Here is a 13,769-nt window from a genome sequence, read left to right on the forward strand (position 1 = left end):
CAGCTAGATTCGTACCAAGGGTAGGAATTGCTATTCGAGATACTGTAATTGCACTCGTCTCAGAAAGTACTCAGAATGCTGCAACCGTTATTCCAAGTATCTATACTGTTTATAAACGAATGCCTATATGTGATTGATTCGGAATTAGTGCATGTGTACACCTTTGCTTGGGGTATTGTTTGATTCGGATCAGCATGTCCCTTCATATTTGCTGCATGCGTATCTAGATTGATTAGACCCACAAGATCGAGACCGTATTCATTGAATGTATATGTTCCATTTGGGAAGTTTGTGAAATATGTGTTGGCACATCTAAACCTATACTCGGGGTGATTTGTTATATTACTACCTTTATTGACTAAACCACTGGAATTGTGACTCTGTGATTGTGTGACTGAGTTGAGCACCCCAAGTAATGAACTCTATAACTGTGAGACCATGTACTCTGATTGGTAGGAAATTGACTGGACTGGACTGGACTATGTGACTATATTAAGCTTGACTCGTCAACCTATGTTTTGTGACTAATTTGGAACCTCTGCTTAACAAATCCTATATTATGTGTAATCGAAGAACTTTGTTTAATGTGTTACTGTGTACCAAGTGCTTGCATCTAAGACTTATTTGAGAACTGCTATATTGATTATGATACATACCTCCTGATATGAACAACTGCATGCATATGCAACTACACCTGAACTTATGTGGACAATGCTATATTGTACATGACTTGAAATACTTTGATATGAACGGATGTGATGAATGACTCCGATATGACTTTAAGGACTGATGAACTTAGAACAGTTATGAAACTATCAACCGTGTACCTAAGCAAACGAAGTATGCCTTATAGAACCAAATGTACTTTATTTGAGAAAATTGTTATCTAATTTGACCCGATAGAACTTTTGTTTGATTGGGCCTGTTAGAACCCTCATTTGATATAATTTGATGGGACCTTTGCTCGATTTGGTTTGGCAAGACCTTTGGTGGGATTATTTTGATGAGAGCCTCTATCTGATTTGACCTTGTTAAAAGGAAGTACGGATTACGTATGAGTAAATAGCCAGATTATTCTTGGCAGGAAAATTGATAAACCCAAAACTTGAATCCGTTTGGAGTACTTGACTTACTTCAAAGACCTTTGGTGGGCTATCAATAGATTGATTTAACCATGAACACCGTGAGAACCAACCTTCAACTATTGAGGACATATGTGTTAAAAACGAACTGGGTTGTGCGAATCCAGTGGTTGGGTGTCGTAAGAAACAATGCTTGTGTGCTATCATGTTCTTGCTCATTTGACGTTATGGAAACCGATGACAGCGGATTGATTTGATTGTAAATGGTACTAAACATTTGTCCTTGACTGATCAGAATATGTTTTGTATGGGAGAGTAGCTGCTTCAGTGTTATCGGATTTTGGGAAATCAGGTTATAATGAGTGCCATTATGTTTGTTTTGATGACATTATTGGGGCGTCCTTTCGTGCTAGGGGACGTTAAGCCTATGTAGCACCTTTGTTGAGATATCTCTTTTGCCACCAACGGTTTTGTACGGGTGGGTTTGTTTAATCGATCTCGAGTCGGCCACCGACGGTCATGAACGAGTGTGCTTTGATTCCGAGACGATTATTTCTTTGTTTTGCCCGGAATGTCATCCTTTGGTATTATGTGGATGTTATTAGCATCAAAGGAGCTTTTAAAAACCCTATTTGTCTGAAAGTATGTGAATTCAATACGCCTTGCGTAAATAACTGCTCAGTGCCATTATATTTTTTAATTAGGGCTCTGAGGATGTGTAAATTGTGTTTAACATGTGATTGACTGTTTTGATATCATCTTTGACATCATGGGGATTAATAGACGAATTGCCTTCTGCTTTTGGCGACTATGAGATAGTGTGAAAAGACTCGAAAGCACAAGGAATTGAATATTGAACCGAATTGCAAACTGTAAACTGCTGAATGAATTGAGAACACGTGTATAGGGGTAGAAATCGACTGCTTCCATGTTAGTGTGCTTTACAATTGGTACTATGGGGATATATGAGTTACGTATGTCATGTGATTGATTGCTTCGTTGTCATCTTTGTTGACTCGGGAATCAGTGTCTAGATCCACTTTATGTTCCTGAAGACTTCTGATTGATCTTGAATAACCGTGATGAGCCACTAAACTAAGTACTGAATTGGATTGTGAATTGCGAAATTATCGATGAACGAATTAAACTTCTGTGACAAGGATATGGACTGAACTTCTATGGGAAAGTTAGTGGGCGTTTGAAATAAATATGTTGGCGATCTGTTATGAAAAAGAAAATTATTGAATTGTGTCTAAATGTTTTTAGTGCCAACAAGTCAAAGTTGAATATCAGATTTGGCAGAACTACTTCAATCTCTCTCTATTTCGGAATGAAAATAGGGATATGTGACTACGAAGTTCATTGTGGGGCTACCTTGAGCACCGAGGGTATAAGTCCCGTTTGGGTTGTTGTCTATAGGATTACTAAGTTTGCTAATTTCCTCCCTGTGAAGTCTTCGCGTGATGCTTATAGACTAGCAACTGTTTACATCGACAAGATTGCTCGTTGCATGGGACCCTAGTATCTATTGTTTTGGACAGGGATCCTAAAATGTGTTTGAAGTCTAGCAAGCCTTCCAGAGGCGATGAGAACTGGATTGTGAGTCAACGCTACCTCCCATCCGCTAATTGATGTATAATTAGAAAGAACTTTTGGGAGAAATACTCCAAATATATTTAGCAGATCTTTCAGGGAATTTGGAAAGTCTATTCGTTGTTGGCAGATTCTGCTTACAACAACAGCTTGCACTCTAGTTTCAGTATAGCACCATACAAGCCTTGTATGGAAGAAAAATGTAAGTCTCTGACTGATTGAGAACTAAGTGTTGCTTGATTTTGGGACAAAGTAAATGGCTATCAAAAAAGACTGGAACCGTTGAATGAAAAGTGTTCTGAATTGTGTTCGACTAAAGGTAAAATAGGTTTGGAGGACCAAACTTCCTAAAGGAAGGAAGACTGTGATACTCCTGTTCCGTATTATGTTAATTTATCCTCCTTATGCATATGATTATGTGTTTATTATGATTTTGAGTATCATTTATATGAATATCTGTGGTTTTGAATTTCTATCTGTTCACCATAGGAATATCTGTTTGATTATTTGCTTCGGAATTTAAATTGAAGGCCTTATCTGCCACCGAAATCAAAATTGATTGCGCCATTGTAATTGGCAAAATTTTTAGAGCCAACGGCAAAGTTTAATTGAAAAATTGATTCAGACCAGATTAAGTTGATTAGATTGACGAATAAGTGCTTAATTATCTCTTATTATTAAATTGTGACTAGTGGGAATTTATGTAAAAAGGCTATACACTCAATTTTTCTCCTTTTATCTTCATTTGGGCTGATCAACTCTCTTGAAAGAGAGAAGGCCGGCTGTTAGAGAGAGAAAGGGAGGGACTTGTGCAATTTTTGGCTCAAGCTTGGGGATTTGAAGATTAAACTCAACAATTTGCTATAGATTGGAAGAATTAAGCCTCTAGGTAAGTGAATTCATGAATTGTAAGTTATCATCTTGTGAATTCAAGTATGAATAAAGGTCAAGAACATGGATTGAATTGATTATGAGGAAATTGAGTTGATTTTGTTGTATTGAAGTCATTAGAGGCATGCATGTAGGAAATTGCTATAAATTTCCATGTTTAAGCATAAATTGTGTAATCCATGATGAATCTTGTTTGAAATCCACGTATTTGATCATCTCTTCACCAATTAAGTTGAGGATATTGTGTATATTTCACATGCAAGTGCAAATCATGGGAGTTTGAGTCTTGCATGCTTGAATCTAGTGTGTTGGTGGTAAGTTTGAGTTAATTTGAGACATGCATGTGATTAAATTGTGAAATTGAGCTTCATTGTGTTGTAATTTGGTGGTTATACCATGTTAGAATATGAATATGTGAAGTTTGAGCCAAAATCATGCATTTGGAACCTTTGGACATCAAATTGAAGCTCAAGAACATGTTCTGGATTTTCCAGAATTTTGATGTCCGCTCAAGCGGGGAAACAGCCGCTCGAGCGTGAATTTCGTGTTCCTAGTATTTTCTGCAGACCATGATATCCGCTCGAGCGGGGAAGTCCACACTCGAGCGGGAAGTTATGTAGGATGGACTTCCGTTTGAGCGTCCAAGTTCCACGCTCGAGCGTAAAAATGGCATAACCGGTACTTTTGCAGACCTCATGGGTCCGTTCGAGCGGGGAAGTCCACGCTCGAGCGGGGACCCTATTTCTGAAAATTTTGTGTGATCGTTCTGTGTTTCGTTTTCCGTTCTCTTTCACTTGCAAGCACTCTTAGGCATGCATTAAGCATTGTAATTGAGTTAAAGAGATAAGAATGAAGCCTAAAGAGGAATATGTGAATTAAAGAACGGATTGAATCGTTTGTGACCCATATGTGTTATATGATGTGTAGAGTCAAGCTCCAGGGCAAATCGACAAGCCAATCACTGTGAGTAATATCTTAACAAAGATGTCTGAATTATGTTATTGTCCAAATTGCTTACTTCTATGTAAGTCTTATAAGTTCATTGATTCGTTTGGTAGACAATGGCTGTTATACTAAATGAATGGGCCAGAGGCCGTTTTGATAAGAATAAATGAATGGGCCAGAGGCCGTTTTGATAAGAATAAGTGAATGGGCCAGAGGCCGTTTTGATAAGAATGAATGAATGGGCCGAAGGCCGTTTTGACATGAATAGATGGGCCAAAGGTCATTTTGACATGAATGAATGGGCCGACGGCCGTTTTGACAAGAATAAATGATTGGGCCGAAGGCCGATTGACATAAATGGTTGGGCCAAAGGCTGTTTTGACACAAATGAAAGTTTGACGTGCATGAATGAGCCAGAGGCCAGTTTGACATGCATGAATGGGCCAGAGGCCTGTTTGAAATAAAAGTTTGAAAGGCCTAAAGGCCAATTTGATATGAAAGTTTGAAAGACCTAAAGGCCAGTTTGATATGGAAGCTTGAAAAGGCCAAAAGCCAGTTTGACACAAATAACAGTTTGACACTAATGAACTGGGCCCGAGGCCGTATGATGTGTTTGGAACTGCAGTTACTTAACTTACATATGTCTATGTACGCATGTATTAGTAGAAATATAAATTGGGCCCAAGGCCATTTGATGTATATTGTTCCAATGTATATTCTTTATTTGATATTATTCACTGGGCTTTCGCTCACGCTCATTCATGTGTTTGTAGGTGTGCCAAGAGAAGTCCAAACCCAGCCCCAGTGAAGTCTGTTTGGAACAACTAAGGTTTTGAGAGTCAGCCCTTACGTCTCACGCACGAGACACGTCTTCGCCCTTCTGCCATTCTATGTTATTTTGTCATGTTGGCGAGGACTTTGGTGTACGTCTGTGTATGGCTTTGTTTAGGCTGACTTAGATTTGAATGATCCTGTCTGTATAGAACTTTATGTTACTATGCTTTCTGTTGTGAGTTATTAACATATGTAAGTTTGGAATGTTATGATGTGCACATAAGCACGACTCTATGGACAAAGTTTTAAATTTGCTTCCGTTTGGCCCCTTTACTCTGATGAGTTTTGCCTTATTTGGTTTAAGGTCATAAGTAATCTCGTGATTACTGGTCGATTATGGCCTTAACCCATAGGGGCGGGTTCGGGTCATGACACTATCGGTGGAACTGGATGACCCGGTAACATGAACACTTACATTAACAAAGCTTTAAGTATGAGAGCGATGCAGTACAAAATGATAAATGTATTACACTAATCATAATGCTATACCTAGACAAAATGATTCCCATTAACAAATCCAATAGCAATCTCACGCCGTTGAACTTGTGATATTGGCACTGATCGCAGGGGGAGGAATATAAGGCATTATTGTGCATATAAGTGATACAATACCACATTATAACAAAATGCAATAAGATGACCCATGTCAGGCATAGTCATCTAACGGTGATACCTTGGATGGGCTCAAAGTATGATAAAATCTGAGTCAGTTCTTCAATTCTGTCACGTGAACCATATAGATAAGTGTAATGGTCTATGTGTGTGTGCAATTCCTGTAGGAGATCATGCCTGACTTGACCTTATTTAGCCTCTGTAAACCCCATCAACCCAGCAATGGCCCTAAACCCACAATTGTCATCAGCATCTATATCCTTGATAAGACGCATGTACGGCTTCAATCCAACTGGGAGGGTGTCAACATATGAATAAATCGTATTTGTACGAGTCCGATATACCTATTCAACAGGGAAGGCATCAACACATGAACAATAAAACACGTAATTTATCATCAACAAAAATGTAAGTAAAAATGATTACATGCACCTTCTCTTTGGCAGGCTGTTTTTATATACTTTGACAGAATCTTGTGTGGGGATCTGGGTGCCCATAGGTGAGTGGTTGTCATGTCCAAATTAAACTAGCTCAAATGCACATAGGTCTCAACGCGTAGATACATCTATCTTCTTATGTCCCTTACCTCGAGTGTTGGGCTTGACATCCAGCTCAATGAGAAGACTACTTTGCGGATCTGTAATTTCTCCTAACTTATGCAGAATTTCCAACTACATAGTGTAATTAGATACATTGAATCGCTTAAGTATGAGATCAAAATTTGGTTCACAACTCAATTCCACTTTATCATTCTTCAACTTTTGTACTACCCCAAGAGTCCTCCAGTGTGGGTTAATGCTATCAAGTGGTATTGGACGACCCTGTCGGATGTAATCCGCAATCTCATGGGCACAGGGTAACCCGTGTGTTCGTCAAACAACACATCCACATACTGAAGCATCAATGCCAACATCATTCGCTCGCTTACTCTCCGCTAAGACATGATCTAATGCAATAATAGAGATATTACCTCGGAGCTCTCTAAAATGGGATGGTTTGAACTGGTGTTATACAACGGTTAAACTCTTCTCAAACGATGCCTTAATATCAACATGTTGCAACTCAAGCAAACTATGGATCTTGGTCCAAGAACACTCAAAATTGACTTGGTTAGAACCAAGTTGCCGTTTCAGTTTTGCATGTGCACTTTCAACCCTGTGTACAATGGAAACAATTAACATAATTAAGTTTAAATAATCAAAATCATAATGACTAATAGTATAAGGTAGACAAATATATATTACCTGTTAGTTGTAACATTCCCGAAGTGCATACAACTATCTGTCCATACGGCAACAAACTTATCCTTATATGGAATTAACCAACTTTGTGACACATATTGCACTGCCTCAGGACATGTATCAAAATCCGCAAGTAGCCTAGCAAGGTGTTCATTGTATTCAAGCTCAGTTGAAGAGAGTACTAAGAAATTCCATAAAGAGATATACTTGTCCTATTCTTCCGTACTCTTAAACATTTTCTTGCATTTCACCAGTACATTTCTACTAATATGCCATCGGCATAATAAATGTCGAGATGTAGAAAATACCCTGTCAATAGCATTCATCAAAGCAAGCTTCCTGTCCGTGACAATCACCTCAAGAATAGCAATGTCATCCAAGAGACTACACAATGTAGTTAACACCCAAACGTAGTTATCAATCCGCTCAAATTGGAGATATGCAAAGGCTACGGAGAATGACATATCAGTGAATGTCACACCAACTATCTCAAGAAGAAGAAGACGACATCAATTTGTCTTATATGTGCAGTCCATGATCAACACTATTGGAAATGAATGGAGCAAATCTAAACTGACAGGATGTGCCCAAAACAAGTCTGTGACAGTCATCGTGTTGTTGTCACTCCTATGCCGCTCAATGTAATTATGCTTTTCTAATTCACGTAACAAATGTTGCATTTGTGATCTCCCATATTTCTCAATAACATTATTCCTATGACGTACATTGTAAATGGTTTTCATAGTGGTTACATTCAAAGCATCCTTTCGTTTCAATGTAACCAAAATCTCTTTTGGTCTGACCATGTTTTTGGACATATCCACTAATAATGATGTTTCCTCCTCAGATAATCTCCCTACAAATGAATGTCCTTCAAAATGTTTAGCAGGAGCATGGTTATGCATTCCACATGCTACATCTACCATCCAATCATCATCAGCTATCAACTTACGAGCCCTCAACTCAAAGAGACACCCACATTTCTTTATACCCGTTATCTTCACAATTTTTTTGTTTGAATCATCTCCTTTTAATTTCTTATGAGCTCTGTATTGACCACTTCTCTCACAAGCAAGATATATCCTTGGTGTCGTATGACCACCACCATAGTCTGATGTCTTGATGACAATTACAAATCCATTTTTCCTTCCAACGTCTCGTACTCAACCGAGCAATTCTTCTTTGCTCTTGAAAACCTACAAGTCAAATTCAACAAAGTCATTAAACATGAAAAGAAAAAAAACACTAATTTTCAACATGAGACTGCCTCATTAGTAATAAATTGACTCGTGTAGTCAACAAGACCCCCAGATCCAACATCACTGCATTCCATGGATGTACAGTTCTGGAAAAAAAAATATATATATATATATATAACTGTTCAGCAGTACAGAGTCGAATTAAATGAAATTGTTGGATTTTTTTAACCGAATATATGAATTATGTTTGACTCTTACCAACCGATTATTTTGATAATGCTCGACCCTAGTAATCCGAACAAATACAATTTGTTCGATTGTAGTTAGTCGAACAATGATACATTATCCACCCCTGGTTAACCGAACTATACCAACGATTTACCACTCATCAAGTAAACGAAAATGACAAAATAAATAAATAAATAAATAAATAACCTTTTCCTTGCTCTATTGTTCCGAATCAGAATTGTTAGATGCATCATTCATTGAATCCAATCAAAATCTTCAATAATACTATATTTTTGATTATTTGTTAAAGGGTTTTTGGTTTTGGTTTGAGGGTTTTTGGATTCTTGATAGAGAAGATGCATAAGGAACAAGTTTGAAATTGATGATTTATATTATATTCATTCTTGTCCTTTATGGTAAATATACAAATGGTGTGTGTCATAACTTGTCTTTTGTAGTCATTTCACTTAAGGTTAAAATTGTAACAAAAAATAAATTAATTAATGGTATGCCTTGAGAGAAAATGTGGTGTGTAAATAGAGCCCTATGTGTCCTATTCAAAACCTTTTTTTTTTTTTTTAAAGATTACCTATTTTAACCTTAATAATCCAAACCCAAAATAACAACCCATATCCATTGTAAACCCCAGAACATATCAGTAGGGATGGCAATTTGAACCCGGCCCGACGGGGACCCGACCCCGATTAGAATTGGTTTTCTCCGAAAATAATCCCCATAGGGCCGGGGATGGTATTGAAAATTAAATTCCCGTTAATTTTCGGGCCGGGGACGATGATAGATCCCTTGGCCCTGACCCCGGCCCGACCACGCCCCGAAATCCCCGAATAATGCCCCGTATATACATATATGTTTAGGAGTGTATTAGATATATGTTTAGGAGTTCACTGGACTATATTATATTATATTTACTATTATCTATATCTATACTATATATTAAGCAAAAAGGGGTTTTTAACCCCCAAGGCCTATGAGAGCTTCAATATGCCAATTCTAATTTTCTAATTTTTTGTTTTTTTTAAAAAAAAATTAACCTCAGCATTTATTAATTTCTCTCAACCCACAAGACTTTTTAACTTCTTTCATAATTACTGCAGTACCTTTTCCAAAACAAATAATTTGTATATTAAAAAAAATTTAAAACAAATATAAATATCTATATCTATATCTATATCTATCTCTAACCCACAAATTTTGTGGGAGTTCCAATATTTGAACCTTAATTTCTTGATTTTTTTGAAAAAAAAAAAAACTTAGCACTTGTTAAATTCTTCCAAATCTTTTTAACTTCTCCAATACACACTCTTTTTAATTTTTCACAAACTTATTGCAAACAGTGAATCTCATTTTTGTTTTCTCCTCCTTGACTTCTCACTTCTACACTTTCAACTTCATTGACCACATATGCAAACAGTAAGTCTTCTTTTTGTTTTCTCCTTCTCACAGGCCTTGGGGGTTAAAAACCCCATTTTGTTTAATATATAGTATAAATATTGTAACTAGATAGCGCATAAAAATATTTGTGATTTGTCTAGCGAATAAAAAATTATAATTTGATTTTTTAATATGATTGAAGTTAGATAAATATAAACCCTTACAAAGAGAAAAATGTGATTATAATTAGTTGAATGATTCTTTTTTTTTAATGTAATTGCAGTTAGTTTAATAGTTTTTTTTTCATTTATTTATTTTATTATGGGAAAAATGTGATGTGATTGTAGTTTGTTCAATGGCTCTTTTTTTTAATATGATTGTTGTAGTTAGTTCAATGATTTTTTTTAATGTTATTTAATCTTTTTATTTACTATTTTAATTTTATTTTTGATTTTTTAATATGATTGAAGTTAGATAAATAACAAAGAAAAAAATATGATTATAATTAGTTGAATGATTCTTTTTTTTTAATGTGATTGTAGTTAGTTTAATAGTTCTTTTTTTTTTATTTATTTATTTTATTATGGGAAAAATGTGATGTGATTGTATTTTGTTCAATGGCTATTTTTTTTAATATGATTGTTGTAGTTAGTTCAATGGTTTTTTTTTAATGTTATTTAATCTTTTTATTTACTATTTTAATTTTATTTTTAATATGATTGAAGTTAGATAAATATAAACATTCACAAAGAAAAAAAATGTGATTGTAGTTATTTCAATGGTTCTTTTTTTTTAATGTGATTGTCGTTAGTCAATGTTTTTTTTTCATTTATTTATTTATTTTATTATGAGAAAAATGTGATGTGATTGTAGTTTGTTCAATGGTTTCTTTTTTGAATATGATTTAATCTTTTATTTACTCTTTTAATGGTTTTTCTTTACAATTATTTATGAAAAAAATATGATTGTAGTTAGATAGCATAAAAATATTTGTGTTTTGATTTGATTTTTTTTCTGATTTGATTTTTAAAGTACCAATTATTTATAATGATTAGATTGTATTTTGAAAAAAAAAATTGTAATTGATTTTTTTAACTCACTGTGTTTTTTGAAAAAAATTTATTGTGTTTTTTTAACTATCAATTCACTTAATTTGTGATTTGATTTTTAACTCACTATGTTTTTTGAAAAACAAAATGGATTGCACTCATTATGGTCACATAATGTACTAATTATTGATGATGATTAGATTGTATTTTGACCAAAAAAAAAATTGTAATTGATCTTTTAACTCACTATGTTTTTTTGAAAAATAAATTATTGTGTTTTTTAATTATCAATTGACTTAATTTGTCATTGAATTTTTTAATTATTGATGATGATTAGATAGCATTAAAAAAATTGTGATTTGTATGATTGAAGTGATCTCCTTTTGTTTATAATTTTATTTTTTAATATGATTGAAGTTAGATAAACATAAACACTCACAAAAAGAAAAATGTGATTGCAGTTTGTTCAATGGTTCTAAATAATCTTTTTTGTTTACTATTTTAATGGTTATTTTTTTCAATTATTTTTTTTATTATGAGAAAAATGTCATCGTAGTTAGATAGCATTAAAAAAATTGTGATTTGTATGATTGAAGTTATCTCCTTTTGTTTATAATTTGATTTTTTAATATGATTGAAGTTAACTCACAAAAAAAAAATGTGATTGTAACTTGTTCAATGGCTCTAAATAATCTTTTTATTTACTATTTTAATGGTTCTTTTTTTCAATTATTTTTTTTATTATGAGAAAAATGTGACTGTAGTTAGACAGTATTAAAAAAAATGTGATTTGTATGATTGAAGTTATCTTCTTTTGTTTATAATTAGATTTTTTAATATGATTGAAGTTAGATAAACATAAACACTCACAAAAAGAAATATGTGATTGTAGTTTGTTCAATGCTTCTAAATAATTTTTTTATTTACTATTTTAATGGTTCTTTTTTTCAATTATTTTTTTTATTATGAGAAAAATATGATTTTAGTTAGATAGCATTAAAAAATTATGATTTGTATGATTGAAGTTATCTCTTTTTGTTTATAATTTGATTTTTTTTTAATATGATTGAAGTAAGATAAACACAAACACTCACCAAAAAAAAAAAAATGTGATTGTAGTTTATTCAATGCTTCTAAATAATCTTTTTATTTACTATTTTAATGGTTCTTTTTTAAAAGTTATTTTTTTTATTATGAGAAAAATATGATTGTAATTAGATAGTACTAGCCTATAACTCGTGCTATGCACGAGATAATTATAGATATTTATATTTATTTTATATTTTTTTTTAATATATAAATTACGTTTTTTAAGATTTTTTATAAAAATAAGGGTATCTATAATTATTTGTATGAGGGAATTTTAAATGTTGATCAGGGGATTTTGACCAAATCAAAAAATGCAGGCATGTAGAAAGACATGTGAATTGGAAAAAGTTAATAAATACTGATCAGGGGATTTTGACCAAATCAATAAATGTTCAGTTTTTTTTTTATTTCTTAAATAAAAAATTTAGAAAATTCGAGTTAGGATATTGAAGCTCTCACAGGCCTTGAGAGTTAAAAACCCCCTTTTGCTTAATATATAGTATAGATTAAAAAAATTGTGATTTGTATGATTGAAATTATCTCCTTTTTATAAAATCTTAAAAAACATAATTTATATATTAAAAAAAATCTAAAACAAATATAAATATTTATAATTATTTCGTGCATAGCACGGGTGATAGGCTAGTCTATACTATATAATAAGCAAAAGGGAGATTTTAACCCCAAGCCTTGTGGGAGATCCAATCTCCCAATCTAAATTTCCTGATTTTTTTATTTAAAAAAAAATCTTAGCATTTATTAACTTCTCTCAACTTCCAAGTCTTATCCTCATAATAACACTTTAATGCATTATGAACAACTATAAAAAAAAATTCTTTGAAATCCAACACATATGAATTTATCGAAAAGTCTCAACACATATGATTATTATCCCTTATAATAACACTTTAACGTATTAAGAACAAGCATAAATTTTTTTTTTTGAAAAGTCTAACACATATGATTATTATCAAAATATAAAAAATCTTAGCATTTATTAAATTCTCTCAACTCCCAAGTCTTATCCTCATAATAACACTTTAATGCATTAAGAACAACCATAATTTTTTTTTTTTAAATTCAACACATGAATTCATTGAAAAGTCCCAACACATATGATTATTATCCCTTATAATAACATTTTAATGTATTAAAAACAAGCATAAAAAAAAATTCTTGAAAAGTCTAACACATATGATTATTATCAAAATATTAAACTTCAATATAATATAATAAAAAAAAAAGACATTTAATTTTTTGAAAAGTCCAACACATATGATTATTATCAAAATATTATAAAAAAGAAGACATTTAAAAAAAAATTAAAAATCACAATTCACACATATAGATAATTGTAAACACAATCCGTACATGAGAGCTTCAATCTCTCAATCTGAATTTTCTAAAGGAAAATGAGTGAGAGGACTAATTAATGCTACCACTAATGATGTGGCAGTGGGCCCCACCATGAATGATTTGATGTTTTGGCTTTGGTGTTGTATTTTTTTCTTTTTTTATTGAGTGTCATATCATTAGTGATCTTTTTAGAGCTCTAAAATTAGTGGTATCTATCATTGTTGTTTTCTAAATTTTTTATTCAAAAAAAAAAAACTC

The sequence above is a fragment of the Camellia sinensis genome, chromosome 5 (genome assembly GCF_055761805.1).
Source record: "Camellia sinensis isolate YWXY chromosome 5, ASM5576180v1, whole genome shotgun sequence".
In the NCBI taxonomy this organism is placed as follows: Eukaryota; Viridiplantae; Streptophyta; class Magnoliopsida; order Ericales; family Theaceae; genus Camellia; species Camellia sinensis.